The 27,668-nt window shown below is 35.9% G+C and overlaps 1 protein-coding gene across 1 annotated transcript in view; it reads right to left on the bottom strand.

Annotated features, from left to right (window-relative positions):
* The window catches only part of LOC6052535 (toll-like receptor 6), a 171,737-nt gene that overhangs the window by 43,497 nt on the left and 100,572 nt on the right, over positions 1-27,668 (bottom strand). The window contains exon 3 of the mRNA XM_038251501.1: positions 10,411-10,426. The gene's annotated coding sequence lies outside the window, so the exon portion shown is untranslated. The remainder of the gene's footprint in view (positions 1-10,410; positions 10,427-27,668) is intronic.

A 27,668-nucleotide genomic window follows, 5' to 3' on the forward strand; every position in this document is an offset into this window, starting at 1 on the left:
ATTACAAATATTTACGGTAATCTAACTTGAACGTGCGTCAAACGCGTTCTGACCTGAAATCCCTTTGGCCAGTTGTCGCATTTACATCAATTTTCAGGGAGTGACAAGATAGCACGACAAGATTGAAACTTCTTTCATATGAAAAGTGACAAAAAATTTCGGAGCTTTTTTGGTTTTCATTGAATATCTCAGGATTAAAAACGAATTTTGGGGATCTGTGAAGGTTGGCGAACGACTGGACATGGCGTACCATAGGTACTTCGAGTACCGCAGGAATAAAATAGACCCACCAAGCGGTCCTTTAGCCTCTTGTCCAGTAACTCCGATACCCTGGCCTCCCCGCGGCGCTAGCCGGGATACTAGTAACCATTGGAGAGATCGGGTAACCAACCCCGGTGGGAACTCTGGTAGTATGCTGACAGGGAAGGGGGCTCCATCCTCCTCGGAGGGTGTAGCTATGCCGTTAGGCCTCGTGAGAAAGGCCCCCGTTACGGTGTCGAGAGAAAACCGGAGCTGGGTCTCGGTAGCTTCAAGGTGGCAGCCCCACCCCGAGACTAGGTATCGCAGCCCCAATCCGGCTGCATACCGAAAATAACAACATTACGAACAATCAAGAAGGAATAAGGATCCGGAACAAACGGCATAGACCTAGGCAAGAAAAGGACACCGATTGGAAACTCGGAACATGGAACTGCAGATCGCTACGTTTCGATGGGTATGATTACGCTCTGTTGAACGAGCTCAAACCCCGCAACTTCGATGTTGTAGCACAGCAGGAGATGTGCTGGAAGGGAGCGAAGATGTGGGAGGATGATGCTTTGGAGCTCACCATGTACCAGAGCGGCGGAGCCGAAAACAAGCTGGGAACCGGCTTCATAGTGTTGGGCAAGATGCGGAGTCGTGTGATAGATTGGGAGCCGATCGACGACCGGATGTGTAGGTTGAGGATTAAAGGCCGTTTCTTCAACTATCACATCTTCAACGTACATTGCCCACACGAGGAATCATCCGATGCCGAGAAGGAAGCGTTCTACGCGAAGCTGGAGCAGAAGTTCGACAGCTGCCCGCAGAGGGACGTCAAGATCGTCATCGGAGATATGAACGCCCGCATAGGAAGGGAGGAGATGTACAAGCCGGTGATCGGGCCGAACAGCCTGCACACCGTCACGAACGACAACGGCCAGCGGTGCATCAACTTCGCAGCCTCCCGCGGTATGGTGGTACGGAGCACTTTCTTCCCCCGGAAAGACATCCACAAAGTCACCTGGACATCGCCTAACCAACGAACAAAAACACAAATCGATCACGTCCTCATCGACGGCCGATTCTTCTCGGACATACGGAACATCCGCACGTACCGCGGTGCGGACATCCACTCGGACCACTACCTGGTGGGTGCAAGCATGCACTCAAAACTGTCGACGACGTACCACCGACGACGGAGCCGGCTCCCACCGCCGTTCAACACCGAGCGGCTGCAGGACACGGCTGCGGCTCAGCACTACGTGCAGCAGCTGGAAGCGAGCCTGCCAACGGAGGAGGAACTCGGCGCTGCCTCGCTCAACGATGGATGGAGCAGAATATGCTCGGCCATCGACAGTGCCGCTGAAGCCGCGCTAGGTAGTACGGTCCGAGTTGGAAAGCAGCGCTGGTTCGACGAGGAGTGCCAGCGGCTACTTGACGAGAAGAAAGCAGCTTATGCGGTGAAGCTGAGAGCTGCAACTGATGAGAACGTGGCCAGATACAAGCAAGCGCTGAAACAGCAGAGAACGGTCTTCAAGCTCAAGAAGCGCCAGCTGGAAGATCGCGATCGCGCCGAAATAGAGCAGCTGTTCCGGCAGAACGAGACGCGAAAGTTCTACGAGAAGGTTAACCGGTCCCGCAAAGGCTATGCACCGCAAGCCAACACTTGTCGGGACGCCGAGGGAAACCTTCTTATGGACAAAGGCGAGGTGTTGAACAGGTGGCAGCAGTTCTTCAACGAGCACCTCAACGGCGATGTAGCGCATAGAGACGGCTCTGAAGCCCAACTTGGATCGCCCGCTGCTGACCAACAGTTCCCGGCACCTGATCTGGAGACGGTGAAGAAGGAGATCAGGCAGCTGAAGAACAACAGGGCCGCCGGTAAAGATCGGTTACCCGGTGAGCTCTTCAAATATGGAGGAGAGCAGTTGGCGAGGGCGATCCACTTGGTGATTTCTAAGATCTGGAGGAGGAGAAACTACCAGAAGAATGGATGGATGGTGTCGTGTGTCCCATCTACAAAAAGGGCGATAAGCTGGACTGCGGCAACTACCGCGGCATCACGCTTATCAACGCGGCCTATAAAATCCTCTCCCAGATCCTCTGCCGTCTGCTGACACCGTACGCACGGAGGTTCGTGGGCCCCTATCAAGCGGGGTTTACTGGCGCTCGGGCCACCACGGACCAAATTTTCTCGCTCCGGCAGATCCTCGAGAAATGCCGTGAGTACAACGTGCCCACACATCACATCTTCATCGATTTCAAGGCAGCTTACGATACAGTCGACCGCGAACAGCTATGGCAGATCATGCACGAGAACGGATTTCCGGACAAACTGACTCGGCTGATCAAGGCTACCTTGGATCGTGTGATGTGTCACGTGCGAGTGGCAGGGGAGCTAGCGGACCCTTCCAATCGCACCAAGGGTTACGACAAGGTGACGGCTTATCCAATGCGCTGTTTAACATCGGACTTGAGGGAGTTGTGCGAAGAGCGGGTATAGACACGAGAGGCACGATTTGCAACAGGACAGTCCAACTTCTTGCTTATGCGGACGACATTGACATTATAGCGAGAGACCTAGAGACGGTGAAAAGGGTTTACACCGCCTTAAAGACGCAAGCAAGACGAATTGGATTGGCCATGAATACGACGAAAACAAAGTACATGAAAGGGAGGGGCTCAAAGGACGTTGACCCCCCAAGACTCACCCCTTTAGCTGTGGATGACGATGTGCTGGAGGAGGTGAGCGAATTCGTGTACTTGGGATCGCTGGTAACGACCGACAACGACACCAGCTTAGAGATCCGGACTCGTATCCACTCCGCGAATCGCGCCTACTTTGGATTACGGAAAACCTTGACATCTGATCGAGTGCAACGCGCCACGAAGCTGACCCTGTACAAGACACTGATTAGACCGGTTGCCCTCTATGGCCATGAGACCTGGACGCTGCGGCAAGAGGACGAACGAGCCCTTGGAGTTTTCGAACGGAAGGTGCTGCGAACGATCTACGGTGGAGTACGTACAGCTCAGAACGAGTGGCGAAGGCGCATGAACCACGAACTGCACGCGCTGCTGGGAGAACCGACAATCGTCACCCTGGCGAGAATCGGGACGCTCAGGTGGGCCGGCCATGTCGCGAGGATGGACGAAGACCATCCTGTCAGGATGCTCTTTGACCGCGCGCGACCGGATGGTGGCACAGGCCGTAGAGCAGGAGCACAGCGTGCACGATGGGGTAATCAGATCGAGGCGGACCTAAGAAAGATCTGCAACCTAGGAGACTGGCGAGCTGCAGCCCAGAACCGAGCAACATGGAACAACCTTCTTGATACAGCACGGGCACCGCGTATGGTGTTCTAAGCTGATTGGTATGGTATGGTATGAAGGTCAAAAGATGAGGCATTGTGAGCTGCACAAAATGGCGTTCTTAACTTAATTTGGCTCAAAATGCACGTACGTCAAGTTAGCACGACGGCGACAATGTGTAGAGCACTATTCTAAACAGCTCGTAGAAGGAATTTTGTCAAAATATTGATGGGGACGCAAAATTTATACACTCAAAAAAATGAGTTCACGTAAACGTGAACAGAGTTCATGTCACCGGGAACCAGGAAGAAAACTGTTCAACTTTTATAGTGCATTGCACCATGAAAGTGAACAGTTTTCTTCCTGGCTCCCTTTGGCATGAACTCTGTTCACGTTTACGCGAACTCATTTTTTTGAGTGTATGTCTGAACGAAAAATCATGGCAATGATGGAAGTCTTCACGATAAATGAATCCTTTATTTTCACGAAATCAAGATTGAAACTATTTTTCAAATTATTTTAATATTATAAAGACATTTTTGCCCTCCAGAACAAAACATATCTCGAGAATCTCATCGCCCAGCATCCGACCTGGCCTTTGCATAAATTTTTGCCCAACCAAGAAGCACGGACATTTATGCTGCTCATATTTTATCACTTTTTATGTCACACTCCAAATGGTGGTGTCGGCTTTGCGTCTTTTTTTCCTTTAATTTTCCCCACACTCTCGTGCGTGTGGATGTGCCTTATGGCGCTGGTGGTGGTGACCTTCTGAACGCATTAGAGTGGCGCATAAGTTAAAACATGGGTGGAGAGGTGGGTGGGGGGGGTTGGAGGAGCAAAAAACCGTTTAGGCCAAATGGCTCATTCATTATACCCAGTGCAAACTGCCTGCAAAAAAAGTGTTTGACAGCGTTCTTCAGAACATCAAAGGAACGAAGAAAAAAGGCGAAAGATTAGTCACTTTGACTTGGAAGTGTTTGGTGGGAAATAGTGTCATGTTCTTTGAGGTTTGAAGTATTCCGCATAATTAAATTATCATTTGATCGAACGAAGATAAAATATAACTTCAATAATAATAAATTTAATCAAAAGAGCACAAACTTCTTCATCGAACCAATTAAAAGGAAAACTTTATTCATCTCACACCAAATCAAAAGCAAAAACCAATTGAACGGTTGCAAAACTTTTCAGCAAAGTGAGTGTTTTCCATGAATATTTAAGCTTCTTTCAGGGAAGCAAGAAAAGGGGCAACCCCGAAGACGACACATTAAATTGATCGGCAGTGAAACTTTTCCATTCATTGAGGAGAAGCTTAGAAAAGGCGACAAGTTTGTTCTTTGCCTAGAAAATTATCTCCATGGCAATTTCCCGCACACAGAATGAAAGAAAAGTGCACACACACACAGACCAAGTGGGGAGATACTCAAAGGTGCGACACGGAATTTTCCCGGAAACAAAGAACCTGTTTTCCAATCGTCTTCAATTTTGGCAAAGAAAGTCGACGATGACGACGGTGTCAAGAGGGTAATCGAATTTCCGCTGTCACCGGGGCTGGTTTTCCTCTTGTGTTCGACGATTGCTGACGTGGGTGGGGAAGATTTTCTTGGGAGGAGGGAGACGGCTTGAGCGTACGAAAAATACGCATTCGATGAATAAATTTGGTACAGTTCAATGGACTGCATCGGTAGCAGTACTGACAATCGATTTTTTTTTTGTTTTTTGCCAGATGTTTGTGGAATTTAACTTTTTTATGATTTTCATTTTAAATGATGATGGAAAGTCAATCAATGCTTTGGATGATCGAAACTTATTTTTGTCTGGAAAGATATTGCATTTTATTCAAAATTATTCATAATTATTTGTGAAATTGTTCATAAATAAAAAAAAATAATGTTGCAGTGAGCTAATAAACATTAGAGTCCTAATTATAAGTTTGAGTCACGTTTTTTTTTTGTAGAAATGGATTTTTTTTATAATTTAGGAAATCCTGTGCAGAGCTTCAGATGCCATTAAACACCAAAAATTTTATGTTAGCCTATTAATACTCCTGTGAAGTGTTGCTAAAAGTGGTCAACACTGAAAATGTTTCTTATTCCACAGGCTAAAGAAACAATACAAAATCGTCAAATTAACTTGGTTTGGGCTGGTCAAGTTTTTGTTCAATCGAGCTCATATTCGAAATTATTGTTCAGTTTTTCCATCTAATTAAGTCAATTGATAGAATTTATTACAATCTACAAAAAAATGGTTTTTGCCCCAAGTTTTTTTTTCTCGAATATGATTTTCTTCAAGAAGCAAGAATTTTTTTCATGTTAAAATCTTTATCATTTTTTTAAGACAAGCGAAAAAGATTTCATTGATGATTTGACTTTCACAGTTTATACCAAAAATTAATCTGCCTTAACAAAAATTGTGTTAAAGACCAATGCTTGTAAGTCGTGAGATTAATGCAGTCGACTTTATTTTTCAAATTTTTGCACCGAAAATTGCATAGTGCATGTTTAGTTACGATTTTCTTTTATCAAGAAATAAGCAATATTTAAATTTTAGCAATTTTCAGTTGTTTGGCTCCAAATTGCTATCAAATAATATTTTTTTTCAAAATGCTTAACCGAGATTTAAATAAAATTATGTTTGATGCTAATTTGAACGTCGATATATCAGAAGTAAAAAAGCTTCAGCATTGTGAGCCACAAAAACCCAAGGACACAAAATATTAACTCCTTTAAATTGTTTTAAAACTTTGAATTTTAAACTTTTTTAAATTTTATTCAGCAGAAAGAGGCATTCTTTTATTTACAAGTAAATGTTTTAAATAGCTTTTTCCGTAAATAATCTTTTAAAAAAGACTATTTATGCAACGAGACATATTTTGCTTACAATTGTTAGTTATACATTAATACTAATTTAAATAATAAATAAAAAATCATTTCCTGATTAAATCCACATCTTCCACTGGAAAATAAGATTTCATACCTCAAAATAATAAAAATGGCTCAGATTAATACAAAATGCAACAATGAATGCAATATCAAAAATCACTTTTAAATAGAATTTTTCGGTGAACCGCCACTTTTAGCTTGGCGCCCATTTGGTCAACTCAAAAAACAAATACAGTGCCATTCCGTTTTTGGCAACACCATTTTTTCAAACATTTTTGCTTGCCAAAGATCAACGTCAATTTTTAAATTTTTCATTTTTGTGTGAAGTTTTAGATTGGATTCCGATCAAAAATGAAGTTTGTATCATTCATCAGTAATTATTAATGAGAGAAAATTAAACTTTTCGATACAAGGGCTGAAAAATCATTTAATAATCCTTTTTTTAAATATTTACTTTTCCTGTCATTTATAGTGACAAAATGGCGATCGCGCCATCACGAAAAATAACAGTGCTGAAAAGTTCATTGCAGTACTCCTTTGAGTTTTCGTTTCGAACTGAATACTTTTCGACACTACACATTGGTCTAGATCGAGATTTTTCGAAAAATGAGATTTTTTTGAGAGAAGAGTTGTTGCAAATGGGAAGGGACAACTTTTGGTTTGGTTGAAAATTAGGGTGATTCACATTTTGGGTGATTTTGAAAATCTAACTTTTCAGGATTATTTTGGGGTATTTGTTGTGCTTGCCATTCCAAGCAACTTTGTCGAAGACACCAAAATGTGATCTCGCAATCTACACCTTCTAAACCCCAAATTCATAGAAAGCATCTGAGCAACACGGTGTATTTTTTCGAGAACATTAAGATAAAAAAAATCAGCAAGTCTGATATTTGGCACCATGGAAGAAGGGCTCTTTCTCGACATTTTGCAGGGTCCGGCGAAATATTTCGTCGGGAGGTCTAGAGCAACTTTTCTTTGAAATTTTTTTTTTCAATTTTATAGGATTTTTCTACAGAAAAGACGATGGAAATCGATGGGTTCACGATCATTTCCATCAAATTTCTTATGAATGTGCCTCAAGAGACTCTAAATTACATATTTGACCTCAAATAAAAAGTTTCCAACTCAAATTTAACAGATTTCTAGCTTTCTTTGAAATAACCCCAACATTCAAGCTGGAAATCTCAAAACGACCGAATAAAAATCTTTTCTTTGTACAATTTGTCATAAAAATAGAGCAACAGATTGTCCGGATACAAATTCGCGCTTAAACCATTGCTAAACTTAGAGTATTTCATTTAAAAGCTATTTATTACTCAAAAGGTTCCCAGCATTATTTCGTGCTTGCCATTTCATTAGGGCACATAACTTTTTTTGACAAATGTGTGTCCCTTTCACACCTTATGTAAACTGTCATTCGAGTGAAAGGGATACGCTATTGTTTACAAAAGTTATGTGCCCTTTTGAAATGTCAGGCTCCATTTTTTCAAGCCTCTGCCGTTCAACACAAAAATATTTTAAAATATTTTCGAATCAATCACATTGTAGAGAACAGTTTTCTGAACAATTTCCATAAAAACGTATCAATTTTGGTTCCATGTAAGCAGAGATATACCTAAGTTCGCAAAATAATAAGTGACTTTCTCCAAAATTTCTGGATTTAATTCCCATTCAAACGATGAACACTGCCTACTGAGTTGGTTTTTTGTTGGAAGCATTTTATTTGAGGTCAAATATGTAGTCTCTTGAGGTACATTCATAAGAAATTTGATGGATATGAACATAAACTCATCGATTTCCATCGACTTTTCTAAAGAAAAATCCTATAAAATCGAAAAAAAATCTTCAAAAAAAAAGTTGCTCTAGACCCCCCGACGAAATTTTTCACCGTACCCCACAAAATGTCGAGAAAGAGCCCTTCTTCCATGGTGCCAAATATCAGACTTGCCGATTTTTTTATCTTAAGTTTGTTCTAGGAAACACACCGTGCAAACCTTCAAAAATCAGTTTCTTTATCGTAACACTCCAGGTTAAAAAAATACATTTTTATTGACAGGTCTATTTAGACTGAAGGGTCAAAGGTTACAGCCTTATTAATTTAAAAAAAAAATGCAAATATTACACTTAGATATCTCGAAAACAGAATAAATGTCAGGATGGAAGCGAAAACTTTTGACTATTTTGGTGGAGTTTAAATTTTTAGAAGTTGCATCTTTATATCCTTAACCATCCTGAAGGAAAAATCTCGATCTGGATTAAAAAAAACCTTTTTCGTTGAATGGAAGTTGATGTTTGTTATATCATAGGGTAATTCTCCGCCAACTCACACAGCAGTTGCCCCGACCCCTCTTCGATTTGCGTGAAACTTTGTCCTAAGGGGTAACTTTTGTCCCTGATCACGAATCCGAGGTCCGTTTTTTGATATCTCGTGACGGAGGGGCGGTACGACCCCTTCCATTTTTAAACATGCGAAAAAAGAGGTGTTTTTCAATAATTTGCAGCCTGAAACGGTGATGAGATAGAAATTTGGTGTCAAAGGGACTTTTATGTAAAATTAGACGCCCGATTTGATGGCGTACTCAGAATTCCGAAAAAACGTATTTTCATCGAAAAAAACACTAAAAAGTTTTAAAAATTCTCCCATTTTCCGTTACTCGACTGTAAAAAATTTTGGAACATGTCATTTTATGGGAAATTTAATGTACTTTTCGAATCTACATTGTCCCAGAAGGGTCATTTTTTCATTTAGAACAAAATTTTTCATTTTAAAATTTCGTGTTTTTTCTAACTTTGCAGGGTTATTTTTTAGAGTGTAACAATGTTCTACAAAATTGTAGAGCAGACAATTACAAAAATTTTGATATATAAACATAAGGGGTTTGCTTATAAACATCACGAGTTATCGCGATTTTACGAAAAAAAGTTTTGAAAAAGTTGGTCGTCATCGATCATGGCCGTTCATGGTCACCCGCGACAGACACGGACGACGAAACAAAGAGAAACGCAAAAAGTAACTTTTTCAAAACTATGAATTATTATGTAATAATTTTTAAAATGCAGGTTTTGTATTTTTTATGTTAATATTTGTTCGAAAAAAGGGAACAAAAATCATGAAAAACGAAAAAAAAACAATTTTTTATTAGCTTATTTTAATAAATATTTAAGGAAGTTTTCACTAAGCACAATTTCTTTTATTCAAAAAAGGTTTAAGTGTTGGAAATCAATTGATTTTTTTTTAATTTAAGATGGATTTGACTAAAATTTTGGTTAACATATGTGGTTTAATTTTTCTTCAAAATTTAATGATTTTATTCAGTTAAAAAAGTATATCATCTCTGTTCTACAACATTTTTTTTTTAATTTTAGTTATAGAGCTGACACATCTTTAATTGATTTTTAGTTCAAAATTTGTTCGCACTCGAAAAAGCTTATCACCTTTTACTCGATAAATTTCAAAATCCTTCACGTCCCAGCGCCCCAGATTTACGTCAAGTCACGTTCATTTCGTTGCACGCGCAATCTACTACCAATCTACTGCCACACTGACTGTGTGTCGTCACTGCGAAATCCAACCAATATGCAAAAGGCAGACGGCCAAAAAAACCAAAAAAAAAAATTGTAAGGAGCTTTTCCGAGCGGTGGCGGTGGTTGGTGGGTGGCTACGGCAGATGCTGAGCCGAAAATCGATTTATCGTCAAAGTCAACACAGAAACAAAATCCCAAAACGCAGCATCGGAGACGACACTGAGTCGTAGCTTTGTGAGTTTTGTGGAAGCAGCGTGAACAAAATTTGGCGAGGAAGTGTTTTTGCTGCGTTTTTGATTTCCCAGAGTGTTATTCTGAAGTGGGACAAGAAGAAGTTTGAAGAATACACACTGTTGTTTGTGTATTTTATAAGGATTTGAATGCATAAAATGAAATTGAGACAGAGGATAATTTCTTATTTCCTAAACCTTAAGATGGAACTTACCTAATATGAGTTCAACCTGCAATGAAAAGACAAAAAAGTTTGATTAGGTAACGTTGAAAATGAATTTGGTATCTTTCAAAAGTCATCGTTAATCTTTATAGGTGTCATTCAATCGTAATGAAATCGCATTTTCCAAATAATTTGATTCCAATGAAAAGCCGGAAAAATCCCCTTTCATTGCTCCGTCATCAGTCCGTTCGATTTGCCCAGGTTGATTCCAAATTCCTGGAATAAATTCAAATTCAATCAATTTTATTTAAACACTCCAATTGCATCTCCTTCCCCTAAAGAAAAATCAGAGCTTCACCAAAAGACCATCCCCACCAGCTCAACCTAAATTTCAAAAATCCACGTAACAGACAGCTACTTCAGAGGGATGGGGAAAGCTGGAACCTCCCCCCTTCTTATGTCAAGCTTGCAGAGTGTGAAAAAAGATCGCACCAACTTTTGTTCCTTCCAAAAGCTCCACCACCGCCATCAAACTGATAAATCTGACTTGCTTTTTATAGATTCATCTGCCAGTTCTCCTCCTCCAATTTTGGCGCCACCAGGGTGGAAAACCAAAAATTCATGCGAAAATTGAATTTCGATTGACAGCCACCCAAAAGTGGCGTGGGAGTGTGGTGGTGCCAAAGTTTACTTTTCTGCTTTGGTGCGCCGCGCGCATTTCCAAGCCAGCGTGGAAAAACAGCCAGGATTTAAGCAAATTTTATATCCAATTTATGGGGGGTGGGGGGCATGACGCCGTGTTTGTCTCTTTTGGGGGCAGGTTTCTTTCGCGGGAAGTAGTGGGGGAGGGCTAAGCAGCGGAATCGATGCCCCAGTGTTGGTGGCTTTCTGTTTGGTGGCAGCCGTAGCAGCATCAGCCAGAGGATTGAAATTTATGTTGATGTTTATTAAATTTAGACCGCATCGGAGCTTATGAGAGGAGGGCACGGTGTCACCACAGGGTTTGCAGAATCGATTGTGGTAATATGAAATATATGTTTCCTGAAAAAAACTAAAATTGCGAAAATAAACAACTCGTAACACGACTTTTTCAAACAAGATTAAAATACTAAATTTTAACTCTATTTGAAATCGAAAAATATAATCTTCAAGTTAATTTTTAATAATATTAAGTTTTTAACAAGTTGTTCCAAAAAAAGATCACTTGCTTTACAATCAGTCAAGCAACACAAGTTAAAAACATTCCTTTAAAAACAAAATATGTATACCAATACGAAAACAATTTTGTATGATGATGTTGACACGCAAAATAAAAAAATCTAAAAAATATAGACACATAAAATTTCAACAAGGCAAACAATGGCCAAGGTATGAATTTATTTTTCGAGAAATTTCGGAAATTCCTGTAAAAATTTTAGCTTTAAATAAGTAAAGTAATTAAATCGTCTCAAATAAAAGATCAAATACAAAATGTGAGGAAGTATCCTTCAATAATTTATGTGTTTAATTGTTGTTTGTAGATTTCAAGTTATTTTAAAGCTAGTCAAATTGTAAAAAAAAACTTAATGCTACAGATTCATTTATTTATAAACATGAATGTTGATTTCTGTAACTGGAATCATATATTTGTATAAAAACAGTAATTAGTGGAACAGCATCTAATTTCATCATACCTTTAATCTTGCCGTATCAGCACTTTGACATTCAATTACAGCTCATTAAAAGCGTTTTCAACGGAAATCGAGTGATAAATAGCCCAATAAGAAGTAAGTTTCTATCCAAAGTTTTGAAAAATTAGTTGTTTAAATAATGAAAATCAGCTAATTGGATAGAGTTAGAAGCAAGTGCTTAACCTGCCAAACAAACAAGAATTTCCGCTTTTTTTCAAAAATCACTGGAATTTAATTTAAAACACAGTCCCAAACATAATTAAAATTTAATTTTATAACTATAGTAACTCGAGTTTCATCTCGAAAAAATGGTAAAAGAATATATCTGATCAAGAAAATGAAATAAAATAAATTCCAATAATAATACATTGGGAGCGTCTTTTATCACTTAACACAGTGCTCAAAATTCCACAAATATAGGAATTATTTCATATAATGATACTGAAAAGTAACAAAAATTTAAGATTTAAATTGAAAAAAAAAACACCATGTAAATTCTTTTAAGAAAATTGAACAGTAAAATTTTAACTGAGTTATGATTTTCTGAAAAAAATGTTTTTATTAAATATTAAAAGTGAAATATAGAGAATGTATTTCAAGCCACAATGCCACTGTTTGAAATTTAGAATAAAAAATCATCAAATACTACCAAGATTTTTTTTACAAATGTTGAAAATAAGCATAAACATAAAAAAATTACTGCGAAATAGCAATAAGGAATTAATGAAAAAAAAAATATGAATATCTAATTAATCGCTCATTCTTCAAATGGTCTTAATACTTGAAAAGAGACTTTTTAAATAAATTCAACCCATATTTTCAATTATGTATTTTTCCAAAAACTCGTTTTTTTGTATTTGTAATAGTTTATAAAAGTTACAAAGAAGAAGGGACATAACAACTTTCACAGAGATATGAATGATATTTTGTAAAATATCTTATTTTTAATTTTTTTCTTAAAAATATTTTGAATAAACTCTTTAAAATATGGTGTTTAAAGCTACAACTACTGAAATGTTAGATATGAATTAACAATTTTAAAAGATATGAAAACATTAGATTATTTTAGATTTTGTCTATTTAAATATCGAAAATCGGAACAATAGTTGACGAGATATCGTTAGCTGATAAATTAAGGCTTTTTGGATTATTCCAAGACATTTTGTTTTCATGTTTTAATTCTTTGCCACTCTATTTCCCAATTAAAATTCTTAGGAGTTACCTTTCCAATTTGAAAAATCTTAAAACAAATCTTTCATATTTTATTATTTGTTTCATATTTGTTAAATATGTGTAACTATTTTTCCATCGAAAAATCTTAATGCCGTTGAAAATATTTTTCAAAGTTTGTGGCTTAACACTTGACCCGAAAATCGGGAGAAATTTATTTTCAGAAAACTTCAAAATGAAAATCAAAATTAAGCAGCTTAAATCAATTCGAAATGCATTTTTCCTGAGTAAGTAATCATATTTAGCATGTTTGAGCTGGTTTAAAATATTTGGATTTTTTGTAAAATTTCAACGTACCGTAAACTGGGGTCAATCGGGACACATGGGGCGAATTGGGACAGCAGTTTTAACCATGTTGGAGCACAATATTTTGATTTTTCTGGTTGGTTTCGGTTAGAACAGACTCAGGCCAACAAAATGTGTACATCCATTTCCAAATTTAAAAGCTTTAAGTGCTCTAAAAACTGCTGTCCCTATTCAGACTGTAGTCCCGATTCACCCCAGATTACGGTACCGCAAAATTTTGTTTTGAGAACGAAAAAAAAACGTCGATGCTCACATATTTCAAAATCTATTCATCGCAAAAAAAAAAAACTGGACTGGTGTGAATTCATTTTAGAACACTTTTTTTATTCAAATATTGAAATCGTGGCTCTTAATTTAATTTTTTCAATATATTTAATAGTCATTTTATAGTACTTTGGTCCTGAGACTTCAAAAAAATGGCAAAGGCCTCCTTCTTTAAAAAAAATATGTTATTTATACTTCTATGTGGCCAAAAAATGCCTTTTTGGATCCTCTTTAACATATTTAAAAAGAAAATAAATTCAAAAATACCGTAAAATATTTTTTTTCTATGAAAAAGATTTACTTAATTTTTATAAAAATTTTGGCATTTTTTTGCTTAAATAACTTTATAATAACCTTCAACTTTGCTGAAGATACCAAATCGATCACCCGAGATCCAAATGCCTTTCCGAGACACATGTTTTCAAATATTTACATACCGTAAACTGGGGGGACTTTGATAGGTTTTTCTAATGCCCGTCAAATTAATATCTAAACATTTTTGAGAATTTTGAGTATGTAAGCATTAAGGGATAGCTTATTATCGAACATGTATGCAAAAATGCGACCGTTACATAGGTTGTATCAAAATTAGTAGCCAAATAAAATTTCTATCAAAGTCACCCGGGCTATCAAAGTCACCCCAGTTTACGGTACCATTTTTGTACAAACAGCTGCCAAAATTATGTGAAGACTTGTATGGGCGGGGATGCAATTTTTTTCGTAATTTCGCGAACATGTGGAAATTTGGTCAATACTGTGAAATGTCAAAAATGTCTAAGTTTACTAAGTTTTTTTTTCATATAATAAACCACAATAACTTCGACAGGAATTTTGAAAGCGAAAAAACGAAAAACATAAAAATAGAACTTTTTTTAAAGATGTCTTTCAGTTTAAGGTTTTAGGAATTGTAGATAGCCAATAGCTAATTTCCAGCAAAATCAGCTTTGATTGCTACATGTGATGGATTATAAAACGTGTAATTTTAAGCAAACTTACCCTAAACCCCCTTCTAAAAATTTGTAAAATAATGCTGAAAGAGTTGCAAATCAAACAAATAAATAAATAAAAAGAGTAGGTTTGAATATTTGTGTTCTAAATAGTGTTTTATTTTCAAATACTTTTTTATTCTGTTTTAGGAATTATTAAAACCAAATGTTTCAAAAACTGCTTGATAAAAATAAAAATTCAAACGTTATCTGAAATACAAAAATCTTCCTTTTTTGTTAATGCTATTAGGCTGAAGAAAACTCTGTAAAACATTACAAAACTGAACTCTTCAAAATTTTGCGTGCTAAATTTTTGTCCTTTGGACTGTAATTTTCCTGTAGACATTTTTCCATTTATTTGAGCAATTGTTAGATTTCCGTGAAAATCAGATGTTTTATATTTGACATGGCGTGAAATTTATTTATTTTTGTCATTAAAAATCACCTTTTATAAACCAATAAATTCAATCAAACAAATCAGTGCAGCTAAGCCCCCTTTATTTGCTCTTTTAAATTTTGACTCATTCTAAGTTGATTCAAATTCAATAAAGTAGACCAGTTTTGACAATCTCCAAACCCTATCCGTTTCAAAACTCAATTTGCTCCCAACTTGGAATGCGAAATGTTCGCGACACTTTTCGCTGACCCATTCAACGGAAGAAAAAAAAACACGCAAACCGGGTAAATAGTTCAATCGGATTTGGTGGGTCGCGCGGAATGTTTATTGCACTCTCACCCACACACACCGCAGCCACCAAATCCGATAAATAAGTACTGGTTTATTCCAGCGCTCGTGCGCACACTTTTGCCCAGTTCCCAAGTTGATTTCGCGAAAAATAGGAGCAAAAAACGACGAGGAAAATGCCATAATCCTCTGTTTGCGAAAAATCCCATGAGTGTTTCGGTGGAAAATTGGCAAAAAATAGCATTGCAAGCCGGAGAGAAGGGCATTTCAGCGAAATAATAATAATTCAGGCTCAAAATCAAATATTAATTTTATCCCGATAAATCAAAATCAAATAGAGGAGTGCTGATTCGTTTGCTGTGAATGTGTGTGTGCAAATGCACACAAGTGGTTGTTTTGGCTGGTTTTGAGCTGGTGGTGCAATGACACCCCACTTTTAGTTGATTGCAAAATGCACACGAAGCCCACAGCATCAGCATCAGTCAACAGACCATGGCTTTGGCCGGGTGCCGTGCTAATAACCCCCTTTTTCCGGCGAAATTTGTGTTCGTTTTGTGAGGCAACCAACTAGGGGTGGCGGTTGCATGTTGAAGCTGCATTTGATGAACTCTAATTACCGGGCTGTGCATGTGATGTGCTGTGCAATGCAGACGGGGACGTTTTGCGACAACAAAGAGAGAATGAGGGGAAATCGTTGGACGAATTAATCATTTTCAATTTGAGCATTGTGCAAGGAACTGTTATGGAAGCTGGAGGGAAATTATGAAAGTCAAATTTTGCCAGTTTTTGCTTGCTTTTTGTGTGTGGCGTTAAGCTTTAAATGGTATGATTTCAGTTTTTGTTAAAGAAAGGTAATTTTTTTAATTAAATCATGCAAATTTCAATAAAAACAGAGTACATTCATCTGCAAAAAAAAAAAAACAAATTCCTTATCCAGCATTGATAATAATTTTAACCTTGATTGAACAGGTTGAAAATATTTGGATTTTTGTGAAATTTCAATGTCTAGTACTGTCAAAATAAAAGTTCATCGATGCTTAGATATTTTGAAAACTATTGATTGTTAAACGACTGTTAAAGTTTATTTGAGATCATATCCGAAAAAAGGTCGCCCAAAAATTGCATTTTTTAACGATTTTTGTAAGTACCACATTTAGGCCGTTTTTTCAAAGTTTTTGTCGCACCACCCCCTCTTCCCCTCCTGCGAAATTGGCCCTAAAAATTGGGGAAAAAAATATGTTTTTTAAACTTGAAAATTTCAATAAAAAAAAGAAGTCTGATCAACTGAAAACAATCTAAAATGTCTTTTCTACATTGATAATCAAATTTAGCATGTCTGGGATCGTACAGCATAGCAAAAACTTTTTTTTCGCAAGAAAATTAATATTTAGAAATTTTGGAAACTTATGATTGCTAGATGTATTATGCATTTGAAAAAACTTTGTTCATTCAATTGTTGAAACCGTGGCCTTTAATTTAATTTTTTTAACTTTTTTATTTTCAGATGATTTGAAATTTTTACGCAAAATGAAGTGTACAAATTAAATGCGTACGGAATGGTACGAAATCATGCTGCTCGTGATAGTGAAGGGTTCAAAGAACTTTAAGAAGAAATTTTCTAAAAAAATGTAATGTTTAAAGAGTTTGTTGACAATAATTTTGCAAATGTTAATTACAAGGTTCATTTTTATATACCTAAAGTGTTATGATTTTCTCAATGAATACGTGTTCGAATCAGATTTTTTTTCGAGTTTTCGAATTCTTTGAACAATTGTATACTATTAGACGATAATATTAGATTGTAAATAATTAATTAAATGGGGTTCCAAAACAAAATTCTCGAAAATCGCCAATTTTATGAGTATATTCAGCAGAACAAATTTCATTTATAAAGTGAAAATTGTTGTTGCTTGCTTCAAAATCAATTTATAATGCAACATTAATCGATATCTTAATTATCAAAATTATGTTTCAAGGATGTTAGGTGATGTTCTGACTTTTTATCAATTTCACTTGAAATTTACGTGTATTTTGTTAAAAAAAATTAGTTTACTAAGGCTGTTACCCCCCACGACCTTTTAAATTCGTCTCATAAAATCAGGGGAAAAATGAATATATTGTCAAAAATGTTCAAAATTTTAATGGAAAATTAAATGCAATCAACTGAAATCAATTTAAAAAGGAATGCCCCTGCTTTGAGAAAAAAATGTAAGAATGTAAATTTTTTTATGAATTTCCGATGCAGGTACATGGTTTTTTGCGCAATTTTTTTTCAAATCTCACATTTTTGGAAATTAATTATTGCAAATCAACTCTGCGGTTGTAAAATGCATTTCCATTTTTTTTCATTAAAATGTTGTAATTCTGGCTTGTTATTTCAATTATTAACTTTATTTAATATTTTAACCCCTAGCCCTTCCCTCAACCTCATCTACAGTCGAGGGACAAAAACTTTGAAAAATATATTTGCATCATCCTTAACCTTACCAGCCTTAATTCCCATTTTAACAAGAAAAAACTATGACTTTTAAAGTGACTTCAGAAATGAAAATGAGAATTTCCAACATAGCAATTTTTTAAACAAAGTTGAAAAAACTTTTTCTTAAACAATAGTTTAAATTAGACAAACCTGACCAGTTTTAACATATTACAAAAATCATATGAAATTATATCAAGGTTCCTGGGCGACTGTAAGTAAATTTTAAAGGCAATAAAATTGCAAATTTTACGGAAATAATGCATTTTTTTCAAATAAGGATTTAAATATTTAAATAAGGTTAAAAAACAAGTTCAAGGATTGACTTCACCATTCCCTTAATTTTTATAAGTATTTTTTCCTATGAGATTTTAGGAAAAATAAGATATTTACAGAAAATTTTAAATCATCCTGGTCAACTATAATGTTTTATTTTCCACAAAAAAATAATTACCAAATTTACATTTTGTATCAAATCAATTTTATGAATGTTTTAGCACTGGCTCTTTGAAAATTGTGTTTGTATCTGCAAAAAAAGCAATCCTCATTTTTTAAATACATTTTTCATAAAATTCAGTCACTTCACGTACCTATGATTTTTTTGTGATTTTTACAGTCATCTTAATGCTCAAACCAGATTTTTCATAATTGGGCAGAAATCGTCAACACGATTCAAATTTGCTTCCGATGTTGTTTTCTAAATTAAATATTTTATTATTGTTAAGAAGTTAAGAATTTGGTCGTTGTTCATGGCCGTTAAAGGTCTCCCGCGACAGATACAAACTATGAAACAAAGATAAAAAATAGAAGATACTTTTTAAAACTTTTTCCGTAAAATCGCGATAACTCGTGATATTTATGTTAGCTCGTGAATTTATAAATCATTTTTTGAAATTGTCTGCTCTACAACTTTGTAAAACAGTGTTACACTATAAAAAATTACCCAGCAAAAGTTACAAAAAAAAGATTTCGTTTAAATGTAGGATTTTGTTCTAAATGAAAAAAAAAATTACCCTTCTGGGTTATTGCAAATTCGAAAAGTACGTTAAATTTCCCATAAAATGGCATGTCTCATTTTTTTACAGTCGACTAACAAAAATGGCAGAATTTTGGAAACTATTTTAGTATTTTTTGATGAAATTACAGTTTTTAGGAATTCTGCGTACGCCATCAAATCGGGCGTCCAACTTTACATAAAAGTCCCTTTGACACCAAATTTCTATCTCATCACCGTTTCAGGCTGAACGTTATTGAAAAACACTTCTTTTTTCGCATGTTCAAAAATGAAAGGGTTCCTACCACCCCTCCGTCACGAGCTATAAAACAATGACCTCGGATTCGTGATCAGGGACAAAAGTTACCCCTTAGAACAAAGTTTCACACAAATCAAAGAGTGGTCGGGGCAGCTTTTCCCAATTTCGTGTGAGTTGGTAGAGAATTACCGACAAGACCTATTGATAATAGCTGACAAAGAAATTTTTGCCGATTTACATGTATATAACCTCTAAACGTGGATTTCACATCAAACAAAATCTTTAATTTTGGAAATTTTTAATTGTGTTTTTTTGGAAAACTGGAATTAACAATATCATAAAAATACATTTGCTTCAAATCCCTTAGTCCTTAATCCTCATACCTAAGCTTGTTTGGCTAACACAAACTGTGTCCATTTTTGCAGGTCAATTTCCCTATATTTTACCTTTCACTACTGCTCCAAAATTTCCCCCCTTTAGTTTCATCCTTAACATCATCAAGTCCACCAGCCGACAGAGCAAACAACCCAACCGTGGAATGTAGTTTATGAGGCCGCCGTCACACTTGAGACAGTGCGGTTCCATGTTTTCTCGCTGCTTTCAAAGCTAGTCCTTTTTTCCCCCAGGTGGGAACATCGTGTCCAGCACCGGCCATGTTGTGTGACCAACACAGGAGAAACTTTTATTCGGTTGATATTCCTGAACACCGTTGGACGACCATCCACGGTGGCTTCACAGGAAATTAGTTCACGAGAGCGTTTTGTCGTTACAACTAGCTGGCTATCATGGACCCCTTTGGGGAAAGGATGGCCCCAACCGAAATCACGACGGACGACGGTGAGGATTTCGGTGACCGAGGCCACAATGTCGCTAGTTCCGTTGGCGTTGGTCGGGAATCGCTATTTGGTCCGGGAGGTGGCCCATGGTGGATTGGGGCACAATTTATGCACTTTCCACTGGCGTTTTTCGGTGTGTGTGTCCGCGCGGAAAGAGATTCCCGGGGTCATGTGTGAGCTGGGTTTGGGTAGGGTGGTTTGAATTTAGAACTAATTATTTTTGAAAATTTTAAGATTTGAAGATTTGAAGATTTAAAGATTTGAAGATTGGAAGATTTGAAGATTTGAAGATTTGAAGATTTGAAGATTTGAAGATTTGAAGATTTGAAGATTTGAAGATTTGAAGATTTGAAGATTTGAAGATTTGAAGATTTGAAGATTTGAAAATTTGAAGATTTGAAGATTTGAAGATTTGAAGATTTGAAGATTTGAAGATTTGAAGATTTGAAGATTTGAAGATTTGAAGATTTGAAGATTTGAAGATTTGAAGATTTGAAGATTTGAAGATTTGAAGATTTGAAGATTTGAAGATTTGAAGATTTGAAGATTTGAAGATTTGAAGATTTGAAGATTTTAAGATTTGAAGATTTTAAGATTTGAAGATTTGAAGATTTGAAGATTTGAAGATTTGAAGATTTGAAAATTTGAAGATTTGAAGATTTGAAGATTTGAAGATTTGAAGATTTGAAGATTTGAAGATTTGAAGATTTGAAGATTTGAAGATTTGAAGATTTGAAGATTTGAAGATTTGAAGATTTGAAGATTTGAAGATTTGAAGATTTGAAGATTTGAAGATTTGAAGATTTGAAGATTTGAAGATTTGAAGATTTGAAGATTTGAAGATTTGAAGGTGTACTAAAAAACACAACAAAAGATCACCCTAACACAACTATGACCAGTTTTGCTGCGACAAAGGTCGTGTGATGCTCTACAAGAGCCTGCGAGAGAGCGCGCGAGGGAGAACATACGAAATTGCTAAAATTATTTTTCGCTGGTCGTAAATTCAAAACCATGAATGGAATTGAGAGCGGTAATGTACAGTCGAGTGGAGGAGGAGAGGGTGATGCTGTGTGGGTGCAAGCGGCGGGGTTAGCCGCGTTTATGTGCGAAAAAGAGCCACCAAATTTACTCGCTCTCTGTTAAATGTCTGTGTGAAAATGTGTGTGTGTGTGTGTGCTCCCTCCTGGCAATTTGTGCCCTTGTAAAATGCATTGCCCCGGGGGAGATGTACGTGGGCGCGTATTGCATTTTTATATAAAAGGAGTATTTTTTTTGCTAGTTTTTGGTGTGTGTAACTATCACACAAGTGTGAGTGCACGTGCAGCGCAGTAAATCATCGTCCACCACGGAAAGGATGTGGCCGCGAGCAGTTTTGTTCACCCATATTTTTGGGATTGTGTGCATGTGGGAGTTTTGTGCGAAAATTTTAAATTTGCAAGCTATACTGAACGGGATAAGAGGAGGGAACGTAAAATATTAAACCTTTAATTAAATTCAACAATGGTCCGTGGAATTTTGCAGCCAGGAAGTACTTTTCTGATGTTATGAGTTTTATGATGCAGTCGTAATAAGTCTAACAATGATTCGTATTTTGTGAATTTTATCTGGATTTCAAATTGAATGCACTTGTTTAATGAGCTTAACACCAAAATTTTTTTCCAAAGACAACTAATCCAACAAGACGACGAGTTCAAAGGTCGAAAACTATGCGCATTCATGCACAACATAGACTCCTTTTCGACAGGTGGAATGCTTTTATGCTCCACGAGCATCTTGAACCCAATTGTTGGGGAGAGCGGGAGGTGGGAAAGCATTTTAATGTGAAACATTTTCGACACACTTCACCTGCATTAGAAAATGTTGGCTATCTGCAGCAGAGAAAAAAAGTGGGAAAACTCGTGCCTGAAAAGATGCCTTCAAGAAGCACAGCGTTGAAAGCGCACCTTTCGATGGAGGTGATATGCATAAGGAGAGAGAGGTTTTGACGGGTGGGTGGTGATGTCTAACATGCAGAATATGTTTCGACAAGGAATGTCTGGCGTCTGGAGCGAAGTTGAAGCTCCAAAAGATGGAGGTGCATTTATGAACTTGCGATGATTGAGTTACAAAAAAAAAAACTGAAAATTTCAGTACTAGAGGTTGATGAATCTTGAGCTGAGGTGTTTTCCTTTATTTCTCAGGCATCAAGAGTTGAATTGAGGTCATATTCTGCCAACTCACACGAAATCGGATAAAGTGGCCCAACCTTTCTTCGATTCGCGTGAAACTTTGTCTAATGAGGTCATGTTGGTTCCTGATCACGAATCTGAGGTCAATTTTTCGATATCTCATGATGGTGTGGTGGTACGTACCCTTTGATTTTTTAACATTCGAAAAAAAAGTTTTTTAAATTATTTGCAGCTAAATGGTGCTAATTTGGAAATTCTGTGAAAAAACGTATTTTCCATCGAAAAAAATACAAAAAAAGTTTAAAAACACCTACCATTTTTTATTACACTACTTTCCAAAAAGTTCAATATACTTTTGAAATTAGCAATAACACGAAAGGGTATTCTTCCATTTAGGGGAAATATGCCAATTTTAAGCCTAATAAGCGGTCGTGTTTGAATGATGCTGGATAATCTAGATTGTTCCTTGAAATTCACAAAACCAAGTACACCAACGAGTAGAGCAACTTTTTGTTAACATTTCTGTTTATTTTCACTTTTATTAAAAGTTATGCTTTTCCTTTTACAAGCATTAAAGAAATATATTTCAAAAATGCAATCTGATCAGTCGAGTGCATTGGACCACGCATATTTTTCTATTTTCAGCTTAGTTCTTTTATTCTTCCAGCACTCTTTTGGATCTGCTTAGTGCTGCCAAAATTGATGAAATTTTAAGCGAACACAAACGAAAAGTAGCATTTACAGCGAAAGTTTCCTGGCAGCACTTGCTCACTCCAACAGGCGCTGCACCAGCATGTTGGTGGTGTTGGTGGCCACCCTTTGTTCTTTATTTGCCTTCGCTCCTCGCTTAGTTTTCTTCAGCCTTCGATTGGAATGGGTAGTCAAAATTCAAACGTCAGAAGACTTAGCGCGTTTGTTGTTTTGATGGCACTTGCTTATTATTTACATGTTTTGGGACTAATTTTCAAGTGAGTGACTAACTAATGTGCAAAAGAACATGTTGCCGGTAGTTGGAAGCAATTTTATATCTTAAGCGCTTTGAAATTGTTAGCGCAAGTGAAAAGATATTGATGGCGGCTTTCGTTAAGCAGTTAACCTCTGATCATGCGTGTGGATGTGTGTACCGACATAATGATGAGAAATGGTCTCGCAAAATAGAAATTATGATCAAAAGTGCATTAAATTTGATCTTTTTGGCCAGTAAATGGCATAAATTTGCGTGCTTACTCGAGGCGGTGCTGTTGCTGGTAAGTTTATAGCCTAAATAGTATTTTTGGAGCTTTAATCGAGCATCAAACTCTCCATATGACGAAGATAGGTGTTTGATTAGAAAGGGTATATTTCTCCTAGTACAACAATTTTCATTTTAAAAATGTTGTGTATTTTTAAACTATTTAGGATTATTTTTTAAGTGTAAATGTGTTTTTTAAAGATAGAAAACAGAAAATTACAATAAGAGGTTTCCTAGTTAAAATCACGAGTCACTTCGATTTTTTTATGAAAAGATTGCGATATTTTCCAATATTGCTTATTGTTTTCAAAAATTTCAAATCAACCTTGACGTTTGATATTGTAGAAAATAAGCGTTGTGTGCATTTATAAATATGGATTGGGGTAGATCTGAAATTTTTAAAAATATTTTCAAACAAAAAATGGGAAAATTTCACAATTTCACTTTGATTTTTTGACAAATGTTTACTGGATTTTCGTCTCTTGAAAATATGAAGCTATTCTCACGGGTCCCCCACAGACCGTTATTATGCAGAAAAAATTTCCACCCAAACCAATGATTGGGAATGGTTTCTGGGACCATTCTGCACCTCTGGGCCAAGTTTCAAAATATTTGCCGGCAGAAATTTCGAATACGGTCAGTTTTAGTATTTTTAGTTGAAATTAAGGGGAAATCACATGTAAAATGCGTAGGAAAAGATCAAAGTTTCAATGTTTTAACTCTAACAAGTTACTGGTCATGGTTTTGAATTGTACTTACATGTTGTAGAATGATATGAAACGATTTACGGAACTGACTTACCCGGATTAAGCCTTAGTTAAGTGACTTATGTGCATTATTTACAAGTTTATATCTAAATATTTTTTAAAAACTTCTTCATTAGGCAATTTTAAGTCTAGGAAGACTAGATTGCATAAAAATAATTAAAGTGGGGTAACTTTGAGCCAAGGGGTGACAATGTACAAAAGATTGTTGTGATAAGCATTAGGTTTATGTCAATATTTGTTTGTAGACTGCTTAATTTGGTCTATTTATGTTCCCAAACCCAAAATAATTTGATGATATTGCTTCGCAGATCGCAAATTAATATGTTTAAAAAGGCCTATTGATTTTAAATCACCTATAAGTGACAAATATAAAAATGATGCGCACATGTTCCAGTTCTGAATCGATTCCTTCTGAATACAAATAAAAGAAAAACAATTATGTGACGTGGCAAGTTTGTAGCATTGCATTAATAATAAAATTGTTTTTTTGTTATAAAACGTTTAGAAACTTGAACCATACGAATGAAATGTAGTGAGTATTTCAGCTATCATTTTGCTCAAACATTTTTGTTGCAAAAGTTTAATGGATTAATATTTCAAACCAATTATAATTTTGCAATATTGCAGTTTATCATCATAAAAACTGTATTTTATAATTGATTAATGTATTGTTGATACAGTTTGATCATCGTTAAAATTCATCAAAACATATTAATGATCAGCAAGTACTTTTACTGATTTTCAGTAAAACAAAACCTACTCCTATCTCATGTGAAAACACAATCACTCATCTACTATTTTAACAAGCCTGACATATATTGTGAAAATGTGAAAAGTATAGTCTAATATGTATAGATAATTGAACTTATAAATATTTACATATAAAGGACGATGTAAGTTTTCAATGTAGTTTGTGTCCTCAAACTTTTGTCAGGGTACAACAATAAGGCTAATAATATTTTGTAGTTTTTTCGTTCTTATTTAACTTTTTATGGAATTTTTCAAAATTGTGGGAGAAGACAACAATATTTGCAACGAGTAATCCTTACAATTCAAGCTTATCGAGCTTGTTGTTAAGATATTTAGTTATTAAACAAACGTAAAATTTGGTACAATGTCACCCCTTGGCTCAAAGTTACCCCATTTTAATTATTTTTATGCAATCTAGTCTTCCTAGACTTAAAATTGCCTAATGAAGAAGTTTTTAAAAAATATTTAGATATAAACTTGTAAATAATGTACTTAAGTCACATAACTAAGGCTTAATCCGGCTAAGTCAGTTCCGTAAATCGTTTTATATCATTCTACAACATGTAAGTACAATTCAAAACCATGACCAGTAACTTGTTAGAGTTAAAACATTGAAACTTTGATCTTTTCCTACGCATTTTACATGTGATTTCCCCCTTAATTTCAACTAAAAATACTAAAACTGACCGTATTCGAAATTTCTGCCGGCAAATATTTTGAAACTTGGCCCAGAGGTGCAGAATGGTCCCAGAAACCATGTCCAATCATTGGTTTGGGTGGAAATTTTTTCTTCATAATAACGGTCTGTGGGGGACCCGTGATTCTGGTGATGAATAAAGCCAAATTCTTCCTGTTTGCTTTTTCAGAGGCTTTAACTCAGCAAACATTGATTCATATCTTTGAAACAAAATCATAGGATTATTTTAAATCTCTTCGACAAAAAAAAAAAATGTTTGGAAATGGTCTTGTCCAACATGACTTCTACAGCTAAAATGTAACGTTATCAAGAAAAAATCGATTTTAGGTGACTTTAAATTGAAATCGACTGTATCGAATTTTTTCAAGTACTTTTTGCCTTCCTCACCTCACTGAGGTAAGGCTATAAAATCACTCAAAAAATGAACTTCTTAAATACGACTCCTAGATATACCTTCACGTATACCTATCGACTCAGAATTGAACAAATGTCTGTGGGGATGTGTGTAGACATGATTTTTTTCCACACGATTATCTCAGAACTGGCTGAACCGATTTTGGCCGGATCCGCCTTATTCTGTTCGTTTTGGGGTCCCCTAAGGCCCTATTAAATTTTATTCTGTTTAATGAAGTACTTTTTAAGTTATGCCAAGAAAAAGTATTTTGTAACTACAAAAAAGGGTGATTTTTGCATAACCTCAAAGGCCGGGTATTTTTGATTACGCGCGAGAGTCGCGCAGCATGCGTAGGGATTTTGGTCTGACCACGCGGGGGATTGACAGCCACACCCCCTTGCATGCGTATCGCCCGGTTGCAACATTGCTAAAGCAGTGTCTGCGTCTCTTCTAAAAAAATCTGTATTAATTATGTTGCTGCATCATTTTGTCTCGACAAAGATTTACACGAACTTTTCACTGAAATATATAACTCATGAGACTTTTCTCCTTGATTTTGGAGAGTTGGTAAAACAAAGAATTGAAAATTGCTGTTCAAGTAAAATCAATAATTATAAGAAATAAATGAAAAAAAAAAACTCTTAAATTAACTTCTAAATACAACCTAAAATACAACATGCATGCGAGGAAGGCACCAACCACCTTGAGGTGGATTAAGTAACGTTTTTTATTACAAATTTTATTATTCTTTTTAAAAAAATTCAAAATAGTTGTTCGATTTTTTTCATGTTTATAAAAATCACGACTTTTTTTTTAATTGTAAACTCTGCAAATTTCGTCCAACTTGTGTACTCTTTCGAAAAATGAAATTTTTTGTCATCTTAAAATGAATGCGCAATAAATGTAAAATGTGAAAAGTCCAATGAAAACATAGTAAAAAGAGAGTAACTTTTTTCGGAAAGGTCCTAAGCAATAGAAACAACTTTTCTGTTCTCACCAAATCGATCTAAAAAATCATAACTCATCCGTACTTCAACGATTATCGTGTCTTCCGAAAAAAAAATTAAGAATTGGCAGCTCTGCTAGAGAGGTGAAATTTTTTGTCAGAATATTTTAAAATGGTTATTTTGTGAAATTTATTTTTGGTGTGAAAATGAAAAAAAGGAGCAGATTTATTTTTTTCTGAGAAGGTTTAAGATACAGATTTCTTTATATTTTAATAGCATTTTTTATGACTCATAATGCTTGTGACAATATCTTGGTAAACTTTTAATCTGATTTGCAATATCAACATCATCACTTAGTCAACACTCTTTCATTCACACATTTACTCACTCATTCATTCAATTGATTCACTCATACATTTGATTCAAGAAGAAAGAAGAAAGAAGAAAGAAGAAAAAAGAAAGAAGAAAGAAGAAAGAAGAAAGAAGAAAGAAGAAAGAAGAAAGAAGAAAGAAGAAAGAAGAAAGAAGAAAGAAGAAAGAAGAAAGAAGAAAGAAGAAAGAAGAAAGAAGAAAGAAGAAAGAAGAAAGAAGAGAAGAAGAAAAAGAAATAAGAAAGAAGAAAGAAGAAAGAAGAAAGAAGAAAGAAGAA

Source organism: Culex quinquefasciatus, chromosome 2, assembly GCF_015732765.1.
Source record: "Culex quinquefasciatus strain JHB chromosome 2, VPISU_Cqui_1.0_pri_paternal, whole genome shotgun sequence".
Classification (NCBI taxonomy): domain Eukaryota; kingdom Metazoa; phylum Arthropoda; class Insecta; order Diptera; family Culicidae; genus Culex; species Culex quinquefasciatus.